This window comes from Pinus tabuliformis, chromosome 2_2 (genome assembly GCF_031772625.1).
Source record: "Pinus tabuliformis cultivar Carrire ecotype Pingquan chromosome 2_2, CPIR1, whole genome shotgun sequence".
Classification (NCBI taxonomy): Eukaryota; Viridiplantae; Streptophyta; class Pinopsida; order Pinales; family Pinaceae; genus Pinus; species Pinus tabuliformis.
This window is the reverse complement of record NC_142300.1, coordinates 650,834,195-650,846,340: the sequence shown is the minus strand read 5'-3', so window position 1 is coordinate 650,846,340 and position 12,146 is coordinate 650,834,195. Positions and strand designations below refer to the sequence as shown.

Genomic DNA, 12,146 nt, shown 5'->3' with positions numbered 1-12,146 from the left:
CCAGTTTGATGTGTTTCCAACCAGTTATGCTTTCATAAGTGAATAAAGAGTTAGCCATCTAGTGTTTGAAGTATTTTATCAAGAATTGTGAGAGAGCCCTCTCTGATCAAAGAGGCTAATCTTTGGTCTAAAGATTGGTTGAAATAGTTACATGAAATCATGCTTGATTGCAGCCCTCAGTTGTGATTTTGTGATAACATTTTGGTGCGTCTGCCGGGAGCTTAAGATTGAATTTCTGAAGGTAGCAGGAGTTCAAATGATTTTCAAGGCTGCAAAACTACCTTGGCGACTCCACACATCAAAGAACAAATTAGAAGGTGACTCCACTGCTAGAAGATCAGTAGCTTGATGAAGTTTCAAGATGGATTCCACTGCAAGAAAGAATGCCAGGTATGCTCCTATGAATCGGTCTCATATCCCTGGTTTTCCAAATCCTATGCCAAAGGTTGATTGGTTGGATGATCTTCCAATATTAAAAGATGAAAAGAAGGATGATGCTGCTCTCCATTTGGTTAAGTTTCACATACATGTACGCAGTCTTAAGGTTCATTTCCTTGAAGATTGTCTCATGAGGATGTTTATGGCTACTTTAGAAGGAGAAGCATGGTCTTGGTATAAAAGTTTGGAAAATGATTCATTATCTTCTCTTGCTGACTTCCATGATGCGTTCTGTGAAATGTATAAAGAATGTTATCCTTCTTTGTTGCTGCTCAAAGATTGCTGTAGGCATTCTTTGAATCTTATTCAGTACTTGGAGGATTGTTATGATGATGATGAATTTACAGATGAAGAAATTTTGGAGGCTCTTCATAGCAATGTTTTTCAGCATCAAGGAGAAGGTATAATACTCCATGAAGCACAGCATGAGGAGCAGCAGGGGTTTAGTTGTGAAACCCATGTTTCATCCTTTGATATTGATGTAGAGATGCAGCAGATTGGTCTGACTTCAGATCATGATGAAGATGAAATTAATTGCACCCAGCAAGAAGAAATATTGGAGGAAATTTTCTATGACCCTCAGGCAGAGGAAAAGCTTGCTCAATTTTGTAATTCCTTGCAGCAGCTTACCCCAAATAATAATCATAATAGTGAGGAAAATTCCATTGTTTGTTGGAATGATTCAGAAAAGCAACTGGATAGCTTGTCAAATAGAAAAGTGGATAGTACATCAGAGGAGTCTTGTGTGGTTGAGAATCAGGGGCCTGAAAATGAAGAGTGTTATCATGATCATTATTTTCAGCAGCTTTCTATGACAGAACACAAGGAGACTACGCTGGTTCCTTTCTCTTTCACGATTGAGGAACTGAACACGGTGGTTGAAGATCAGTTTGTACAGCTGGAAAGTTTCGAGGAAAGACAAGCTGATCATGTGTTCTGGGATCCTATAGCTGATTACATGGAAGAGTTTTACTCTCCATTATTTCAGTTGTTCAAAGAAGATCAGAGACAATTTCAGTGGCAGCGGTCTTTACACTATCACATTGGCTCTGAAATCCGATACAGTCAGAGAAAATTTCAGTGGAAGCGGTCATTACACTATCACATTGGCCCTGAACTCCAGGACAGTCAAAGAAATCAAATATCAGATGAGGCTAATGATTGGCTGCATTGGAAGTTTCATATTGATTGAGCTGAAGAAGTTGAAATGGTTAGGGTAGGTAGGTAGAGGTAAATGCAAATAAGCTCAAGGTTAACTGAGCATTTCTTTTCAGTAGATATAGCTCTTATTCTCCTACAGTCATGCTTGTCAAGGAAATTTCAGTTTGTCAAAATAGATAAGGCACTGGAGCTGCATGTTCTTAGTGCACCACAAGGGCACACTATCCCAAGTGGAGCCACTGTTATCACTGAAATTGCTGTAGTTAAAAATTTTTAGCCTGGCTTAAAGAGTGGGTGTTTTCGCAGCGCCTGAATTCTTTTCAGCAGTTTCGCAGCGCTACCTGTTTGAGTGGTTTCGTAGCGTGCTACGAAACTGGGGATTTGTTCGAGTTTTCATTGAAGGCCCAGACTTCAGGGGTTAAACCTTGTATTCAAATGCATGAGAAGGATGGAAGCAAATGATTAAAGTGAATTATTAACTGGAACTACATCAGCAATATAAATCAAGGTGGTAATGGAGAAGTGGCTCAAGGCTTTGCTGCCTTTTCTAATACACCGGTTGCTTATTCTGTTTCCTCTTAGTCTATCATTTCAATGTTCACATAATGGTTGAAGAATGATTTGTCACCTTAAATACTGGTATTTGTGAGATCCCCAGAAGATTCCTCTGTGAGAGCGAAAATTGCAGCAGTTGCCACATTAGATGTCCTGGCAAAGAAATTTGTAGGGAACTTTCCCAGTACCTTTAGTGACTGTCTTAGTCCTGTTGTTGCAAATCTCACAGCAAATGATGTAGCCCTTTCCTCAGGTTGCTTGCGTTGCATAGCTTCTTTTGTTACTGAACTGGGGCCACAAGCATTGGCTCATCTTCCTCACATTATTAAATATATCCTTAAGAAGACATGGCGGGTTTTCTTGTCTTCATATAAAGAAGCAACAGTGTCTAAGATGGCAGACTTTGAAGGGAACACAGCTTCTGGGGGAGCCTTTTTGATTTCTGTTCTTAGTATTTTAGAAGCAATTGTGCAGAAGCTGGGCGGGTTTTTGAATCCATACTTGGAAGAAATTGTTGGTCTTTTAGTGTTGCATTCACAATTTACTACTGACTCAGGTTCAACAGTATGCACAAAGGCTGCTTCAATCCGCATTCTCATGTCTGAAAAGATCTCAGTGCGGCTTTTGCTTGATCCGATTGTTAGAGTTTATGGAAAGGCTGTAGAGAATGGAGAAGCTTCTGTTTCAGCCATTTTTGAAATGCTAGCAGTTGTCGCTTCTAAAATGGACAGACCATCTGTTGTAACTTATCATGCAAAAATATTTGAGTTATGTCTGATAGCTTTGGACCTTCGTCATATGTTTTCGAGCCTCTTACACTATTTTGGAGGATTGAACCCGCGTTATCAAAGGCAAACAGAGCGAAAAGTTGTGGAAGGACAATGGGATTTCCAAGAGCTAAGGCCGCTGCATTACTTGTATCATTTTGTCCGACAATATCCATATGGAAGAGGCGAAGGCAGATATGAAGAATGCAGTTCTGAAAGTGTTCATGTCGAAGATCGAAGAAGCTAAAAGCCAGAACCTTATCAATATGAAGGTTGAATCAATTTTGGAAGATTTGTCTTCGGGATTATTAGAGTCTATGAAGAGACACGTCTTTTGGTCCCGTGGCAAATTCATGGAATAGCTTAATGTATGGGCGCAAGTGTTTGATGAAAGAGACGTAGCTCATTATCATCGTGGCCTAGCTTCATAAGACCTCTTTTTCTACGCAAACAGGTGGCAGGGGTGATCAATAGTCACTGTTGTTATAATGAGACATCTGGCAATTCTGTTTCCAGGAATTCGTTCACTTGAAATAAATACTTTCATTGGAAATATATGCGCTATATATCTATTTGAAGCTACGCAACTAGCTGTGATATGAACCGGTGAATGAAGCTGTGATATCTATTATAATAGCTTGATGTATGGGCGCAACTGTTTGAAGTCACTTCAAGTAGAGTTTTTTGCTGCTTGGAAGAGATCACAAGGTTGAATACGAGTTGCAAAGGAATCGCCTAACAAGACAGTTCCAAAGGCGCAGAGGATTTTTCGAGCATGAGCATGTATCAGAGCAGAAAAAGATGCTCGTTGATCGAGATTTGCAAGAGGTGATCAGTAGATAAATCAGTTTAGATCTTTTCGACTCCTTCTTCATTTAACATAAGCTCGAGCTCATCATGTCAGCTCGTAGAAGAACTCTGTTAAAAGCTGTCATTCTTGGTAATAGTGCGGTGGGTAAAAATTTTCTTCTGGATACATATGGAAATATTAAAGTATCAGATTTTGGCCTAAGTGCACTGTCTCAACAAGTCAGGGATGACGGTTTGCTTCACACTACTTGTAGAACACCCAATTATGTTGCTCCTGAGGTCATCAATGATAAAGGTTACGATGGGGCAACTGCAGACTTGTGGTCATGTGGTGTCATCCTATTTGTTTTAATGGCAGGTTACTTGCCTTTTGATGATCCAAACCTTATGACATTGTATAAAAAGATATATAAAGCAGATTTTACGTGCCCTTCATGGTTTTCTTCTGGTGCAAAGAAATTAATTACAAGGATTTTGGACCCAAACCCTAAGACACGAATTACAGTACCTGAGATTTTAGACAATGAATGGTTCAAGAAAGGTTATAAGCCACCCAAGTTTAATGAAGAAGAAGATGTAAATCTGGATGATGTTGATGCTGTTTTCAATGATTCAGAAGAACATCTTGTTACAGAAAAAAAGGGAAACAAAACCAGAGGTGATGAATACATTTGAACTTATCTCCATGTCCCAGGGTCTCAATCTTGGCAATCTCTTTGAAATGGACATGGGTATGGTTAAGCGAGAAACGAGGTTTGCATCTAAACGCCCTGCAAACGAGATAGTATCAAAAATTGAGGAAGCTGGAAAGCCTCTTGGATTCAATGTGCAAAAGAGAAATTACAAGATGAAGATGCAAGGTTCAAAGACTGGAAGAAAGGGTCATTTGAATGTAGCTACAGAGGTATTTGAAGTAGCTCCTTCTCTTTTTATGGTTGAAGTCTGCAAGGCTGGAGGTGATACCTTGGAATTTCACAAGTTTTACAAGAACCTTTCGGCAGGCCTAAAAGTATCTCCAGAAAGCAGAGGAATCTGGGCATGCTGTTTGAGTTTGTTTTTAGGAAAAGCTATTGACATTGAAGCCTGGCAGCTAAACAGGATTATTTGCAAATTGTTGTTCATTTGTTGGAATGAGGAAGATCATTAATAAATGTAGCACAGTGTTAGCAGAAAACCAGTGAGGGGGACTGTGTTTTTAAATCACACAGCAGTTTCGTAGCGCGCTACGAAACTGCTGTAGGTGGTGATTTAAAGCGCAGGGCAGTTAGTGTGATACTGTGAGCAGCTAGTTTGACACGGTGAGTGGGAGTTGAGGAAGAAGAACAGCTGTCTATCAAATACCACCTACAGCACATCAGAAGCCTGGCATCATTCCATATTTGGGGTTATTAAAACATTTGGGGAGCAGGCTGCTATACTTTAGGAGAATGTTGGGAGACAGAAGCCGACAAATAGGAGCACACCTTCTGGTCATTAAATGAGGCATCAGCGCTTTCAAGCATCCCAAGTCAGCATTCATCGCATCTGTAAGCTCAACCATCTCAACTTAACTAAAGGAGGACAGTTGTCACAGCATTCAAGAAAGCATCAAGCCTGCGAGGAGAAAAGAATTAGTGTTTTAGTTTGATTTGGACTTTATGTAATTACAACCCAGCATGTTTTTAATTAATGCATTAGTTAGTAGCATGTAGGAGTAGTTAATAGGGCTTTCGAGCTCCCTCTAGAAAGGGAGGAATGTATTCATATAAATAGAGGAAATTAGGATGTAAAGGGGGTTGGATACTTTATAGAAAAACAGTGTTGTTTTGGGCCATTGTAAGACCTTTTTGACAGTAATAGTAAAACAGAGTTATTCTCTTCTCAAGATTCTCGAAGGATTGTCATGATCAAATGTAGTGATGATGTGTTATACTTTATGTTATTTTATGGTTTTGTTGTATGCAATCACTCAGAATTCATAATTATATGCTCTGACTTCCTGTGTATACAGCAAGCTATGTGTTGGTGGAATATGTTTGACATGTAATGCTAAGAGCCTTGATTTCCATGAGGTCACTGTGTTTTCCTTGTTTACTTGATATTATAGACTCCATAGCCCAATGAGAGCCAGTTTGATGTGTTTCCAACCAGTTATGCTTTCATAAGTGAATAAAGAGTTAGCCATCTAGTGTTTGAAGTATTTTATCAAGAATTGTGAGAGAGCCCTCTCTGATCAAAGAGGCTAATCTTTGGTCTAAAGATTGGTTGAAATAGTTACATGAAATCATGCTTGATTGCAGCCCTCAGTTGTGATTTTGTGATAACAAGAGGCAATATCAAGCTCCTACAAAGTGAAAAAAGGTGTGTAGATTTTCTTAAATTTTTTCTTAAGCTTGGTTTGAAAATTTATTTTGAAGGAATTCAAAGGGCATAGTAGAGAATTATTATCGGTAACTGATGCCCCAAGGAAAGAAAATGCAAACACCTAGTAAGGAACCTGAAAGCTCTAGCATGAATCATGAAGAAGAAGAAGAAATGTTATATGATATATCAAAATTACAAGAACAAGTGCAACGAGTGTCACTTGCACAAAAAGCAACAGAATCTAAAATGGATGGCTTAAGGAAAGATGTAGAAGCTAAGATGGATGGTTTAAAGAAAGGTGTAGAAGCTAAGATGGATGGCATGGAAGCTAAGGTGAATGGCATGGACGCTAAAATTGATGGCATGGATGATAAGATGGAAGAATTGAAGATAAATAGGAATAAGTTGCTACAAGAAATGGTCACTAAGGGTGAAAGGGTACTAAAGGAAACTCATGATGAGAACAAAAGAAATTTTAATCATGATTCCATAGACTCTAATGTTGGATCAAATACTCACCATGTTCCAAAAATCGATATGAGGAAGTTTGATGGCAAGGATCCCACCACATGGATATTATAGATGGAGCAATTCTTTGATCTCAATAATGTGCAAAACACACAAAATGTACGTATGGCAACTTTATATTTGGAACCAAATCAGTTTGTATGGTATCAATGGCTTTGCTCTCGTAAACAATTTATCATTTGGGCAATTTTTACGGAAGAATTGATAGCACATTATGAGGATACAAAAAGCAACACTTTTTTTAGCCAACTGATAAGCCTCAAACAAAAGGGTTCAATAATGGAGCACATTGAGGAGTTCCAAAAATTGAACATAAGGGTAAAAGATATTCCAGAGGAGCATAGGATTTATGTGTTCATAGGGTCTTTAAAGGATAATATCCAACATGATGTTCGCCTTTGCGAACCTGATTCATTAGAAAAGGCATTCAGGTTAGCAAGAAAAATGGAAAGCAAAATTATGGCAACCAAGAAGCATACCATTCACAACTATAAAGACGGAAGTGTTGTGGCCCCTAGTCTTCCACAACCTATAAGGTTGACACCACAACAATTGGAATAAAAAAGAGCAAAAGGGCTTTGTTACAGTTGTGATAGCAAGTACACTAAAGGTCATAAGTGTGCTGAGAAGAAATTATTCTACTAGATTGAGAAGAGGAAGAAGAAAAGGAGCAAGAAAGATCAAAAGAAGAGGATATACTCCAAGAACAAAGCCTATATGAAGAACAAATAAATCCGACCATATCTTGTAATGTATTGGCAGGAATTATCACTCCTCAAACCATCAAAATACAAGGACAAATCAAGAAAACAAAGGTAATAGTGTTGATTGATTCAGGAAGCACCCACAATTTTATTCATTGTAAGGTAGCAAAAGAATTGAATTGCTTCCTATATCTAGCACCACAATGTCAAGTGATGATTGCAAATGGAGGAACAATAAATTTCTATGGAAAGTGCCATAATATCAAGCTATTCATGGGAGAATATGTATTGACTAGCCCAATGCTTTCCATTCCAATGGGAGGTGCTGATGTTGTACTAGGAGTCCAATGGCTACAATCCTTGGGTACAATAGCTTTTAATTTTCAAGAACTTTTCATCAAATTTTCTACGGAAGGAAAGGAAGTTGAATTAAGGGGTATTGTAGGGAAACCAGGAAAGATAATCAGCTCCAATGGTATGACAAATCTTCTAAAAAAGGAGCAAAGAGGTGTAATTGCACAATTATGTTCACTAGATGTTTCCACATCGGAATCATCTATTTCTCCAGATCTCCAAAAAGTCCTGCACAATCATTCCAAGGTATTTGAGACTCCCAAAGGTGTCCCACCTATGCGTGATCGTGATCATGCTATTTGTTTGATTCTAGGAAGTGTTCCTCAAAACATCAGGCCGTACAGATATCCCTATGTCCAAAAGAGTGAAATTGAACGTATGGTTGCAGAAATGCTAGAGGCTGGTATAATTCAACTGAGTCAAAGTTCTTTCTCTGCTCCAGTAGTATTGGTGCACAAGAAGGATGGATCATGGCGCATGCGTCCAGATTATAGGGAGCTCAACAAGCTCACTATTAAAGATAAGTTCCCGATTCCTGTCATTGATGATTTACTGGATGAATTGCATGGATCAATTTACTTCACCAAGTTGGATCTTCGTTCAAGATATCATCAAATTAGAATGAAGACTGAAGACATTCCGAAAACAGCATTTAGAACTCATAAGGGTCATTATGAATTTTTGGTCATGCATTTGAACATCTTAAAGAGGCAATGTGCCAAGCACCGGTCTTAGCTACACCAAGCTTCACAAAAACCTTTATTGTGGAATGTGATGCTTCAGGAAATGGAATTGGTGCTGTTCTAATGCAAGATGAAAGACCCATTGTTTTTGAAAGGATAACCTCGTGTTGGTACAGAATAGAATGAAACAACAGGCAGATCAACATCGCAGTGAAATTTTTTTTGATGTAGGTGATTGGGTATTACTACAGCTACAACCATATAAGCAAATCTCCCTCAAGCAAGCTAAGAAGGATAATAAATTATCACCAAAGTATTATGGTCCGTACAGGGTGTTGCAAAAGATTGGTACTATGGCATACAAATTGGAGCTTCCTGCAGCTTCTCGATTGCACCCAGTTTTCCATGTTTCATGTTTAAAGAAGGTTATAGGCGACAAGCTCCCAGTTCAAACAATATTGCCAGAGCTTGATGAGGAAGGAAAAATTATATTGGAACCGGAAGCAGTCACAGAAACAAGAACTCGACAACTACGAAATCAATCAATTTTAGAGTATCTTATCAAGTGGAAGAACTTATCCGCTGAAGATTCCACATGGGAGGATGAGAATTTTATGCAGAAGTATCCAGAACTACTCAAGCGTTGAGGACAACACTTTTTTGAAGGAGAGGGGCATGTTGGGTCCCTATAATACTAGTGATTACCCCATTACTATTGTAGTTATACCCCTTATTAATATTGTTGTGCCCCTATTGCCCCCATATTGTTATTATTGTGCCCCATAGAATCCCTCTATTGTTATTTTTGTGGCTTTATATTATTATTGTTAGGTCGGCTGGATTATATTGTGACTCCTTAGACTCCTATATATAGAAAGGAGGTTTTGTCATTTGAATCATCCAAGAATTGTTCATTTATGTAATGTAAAGGAGGTTGCCCCCTTGAAGAGGCTGAATTCTAAGGCGTTGATCTATATTTTATATCTTTTCTTGAGCTGGTTTCATAACAGAGGGTGCAGGGGGGACCATCCACCTCAGCTGGGGGTCCGGGGAGTGCCCCTGAAGCTAAAAATAGATGTACAATTTCATTGTAAAATATTGTAATTTTGTAGTTAATCTTGGCCATTTATTAGGTGGATGCTCTGACAGTAGAAGTTATGTTTAATTTATGTTTTTTCCCCTAGAAGGAAACCCCTCAATTTATATGAGGGAATTGTATTGTAACTATGTATATGTGTATTCTTAGCGAGAAAGAGAAAGGATATTGTGTGAGAGAAAAGAGGAAATTACAGAGGATTTGTTGTAGGTTGTATCTCTTCATTTTGTTGGATAGTATAAAAAGAAGGACTAGCCGTTTCTCCTTGGACGTAGCCCAAATTGGATGAACCACGTATATTTGTGTCTCTATTGTTTTATAATTTTCTATGTTTTTGGTTTTGTAATATTTTATATGTTCCATTTCTCTGTAATATATATTTTTCTAACAACTGGTATCAGAGCTGATAGTTTTTTTTGCTATTAGACCCATACGAGAGAAGTGTTCTTGGTTTGAGTGGGAGAAATGGCAGAAGATGGTAGGTTTAGGGTCAAGAAATTTAACGACAAAAACTACCAGTTGTGGAAGATGAATATGGGAGATTATTTGTATCAGAAAGATCTATACCTACCATTGAGTGGAAAAACAAAGAATTCAATGAGTATGGCAGACACAAAATGGGATATTCTCGGCAAAAAGGTACTTGGAACAATACCGTTGTGCCTAGCAGCGTCAGTGGCCTTTAATATTTCAAAGGAAACGACAACAAAGGGTTTAATGATGGAATTGGCCAAACTATATGAAAAACCCTCGGCCTCAAACAAGGCATTTCTCATGAAGCGTTTATTTAACATGAAGACGTTAGAAGGTGGATTTATTGCTAATAATTTAAATGAATTTAATACGGTTACCAATTAGTTATGTACGAGTAAATTTTGATGATGAAGTTAGGGCTTTGTTATTTCTATGATCATTGCGAGAAAGTTGGAATGGATTAGTTATGGTTGTTAGTAACTCTGTCTCTGGTTCTAGTAAGTTAAAGTTTGATGATGTCGTTGGTGCTATCCTTAGCAAGGAAACGTGAAGGAAAAGCTCCAATCGGACATCAAGTAATGCTTTCATTGCAGAGACTAGGGGTAGAAAAATGGAAAAAGGAAAGAGCCTATGATATCGTGGTAAGTCAAGGAAAGGAAGATCCAAGTCTAGATCAAGGATAATGTGCTCAAAATGTAGGAATAAAGGGCACCTGAAGAAAGATTGTAAGTCTTGGAAGGGGAATGAAGGAAACACATAGCAAGAAAACAATCATAAAATGAATGTGACAAGTGATGTCTTGTGATATGATTGTATTCTCTCATTAGAAAATATTATTGATGTCCTGGTGGTAAATTTAGGGACCTCATTCCATGCCACACCTGATAGGAAACAATTTCATGATTCTGTTCAAGGAGATTTTGGACAGGTTTGTTTGGGTGATGATAAAGCCTGTAAAATCATTGGAATGGGTAAAGTTTTCATAAAGAAATAGAATGGAAACCAATGTATATTGAAGGAGGTAATGCATGTTCCAGATCTGAAGAAAAATATAATTTCAATAGGGCAGTTGGGAGGTGAAGGTTGTGTAACTACTTTTACAGATAAAGCCTGTAAGGTCACTAAAGGAGCTCTTGTAATAGAAAAAGGAGAAAATGTTGGTACATTGTATATATGCAATGATATTTCTAATTTTGTTAATTTTTTAACCTACACAGGAGTAGATAAAACATTGTGACATCACAGGATTTGAAGAAATTTGTTGCCAGGTTTAAAGTATGTTGATTTGGATTTATGTGAGAATTGTGTTTATGGAAAACAAAAAAGAGTTAGATTTCTTAGAGCTGGGAAACAAAAGAATAGCAAAAAAATAGATCTTGTGCATACAAATGTATGGGGACCTGCTTAGGTATGATATCTTAGTGGCTCTCATTATTATGTTAATTTTATTGATGATGCAACTATGAAAACCTAGATTTATTGTATTCAAAATAAATCTAATGTATATGATACATTCAAGAAATAGAAAGCTTTGGTTGAGGATGAGACATGAAAGAAGTTGAAGTGTCTCAGATCAGAAAATGGAGGAGAATATTGCAACAAAGAGTTAGATAAATATTGTTCACAGCATGGATTTTGCAGAGGGAAGACAGTTCCAGGAACAACACAAGAAAATGGTGTGTCAGAAAGGATTAACAGAACAATCATGGAGCATGCAAGGTGCATGAGATTGCATGTACGATTTCCTTTACAATTTTGGGTAGATGTTGTACATAGTGCTTTTTATCTAATAAACCAGGGGCCTTAAAGTTCCTTGGATGGTGGTATTCCAAAGGAGGCATGGACAGGTAAAAAGGTAAACTGCTCATTTTTAATGACTTTTGGTTGTGAAGCCTTTATCGACATTAATAAAGAAAATATAACAAAGATTGAGGAAAAATCAAAGAAATGTACCTTTATTGGATATGGGGTTAATGATTTTGGTTATCACTTATATGACTATGAAAATCAAAAAATAATTAGGATTAGAGATGTCATATTCAATGAAAGGGTCTTGTATAAGGATCAAATGCAGGAAAAGAAACAAGAAAAAGAAAATAGAGAATACACAGTGCTTAATGAGATCATAGTAAAAGTAAAGGTGGCTAAAAATCATAATGATAAACAACCACAACAACAACAACAACAACAACAATAGGCAACTCAAACACCTTAAAGTGGTGTTAGAAGATCT

At 37.7% G+C, this 12,146-nt stretch overlaps 1 pseudogene; it reads left to right on the top strand.

Moving 5' to 3' along the window:
• The first annotated feature begins 3,818 nt into the window (after positions 1-3,818).
• On the top strand, positions 3,819-11,136 carry LOC149194298 (CBL-interacting protein kinase 23 pseudogene; annotated as a pseudogene).
• The last annotated feature ends 1,010 nt before the right edge of the window (positions 11,137-12,146 follow it).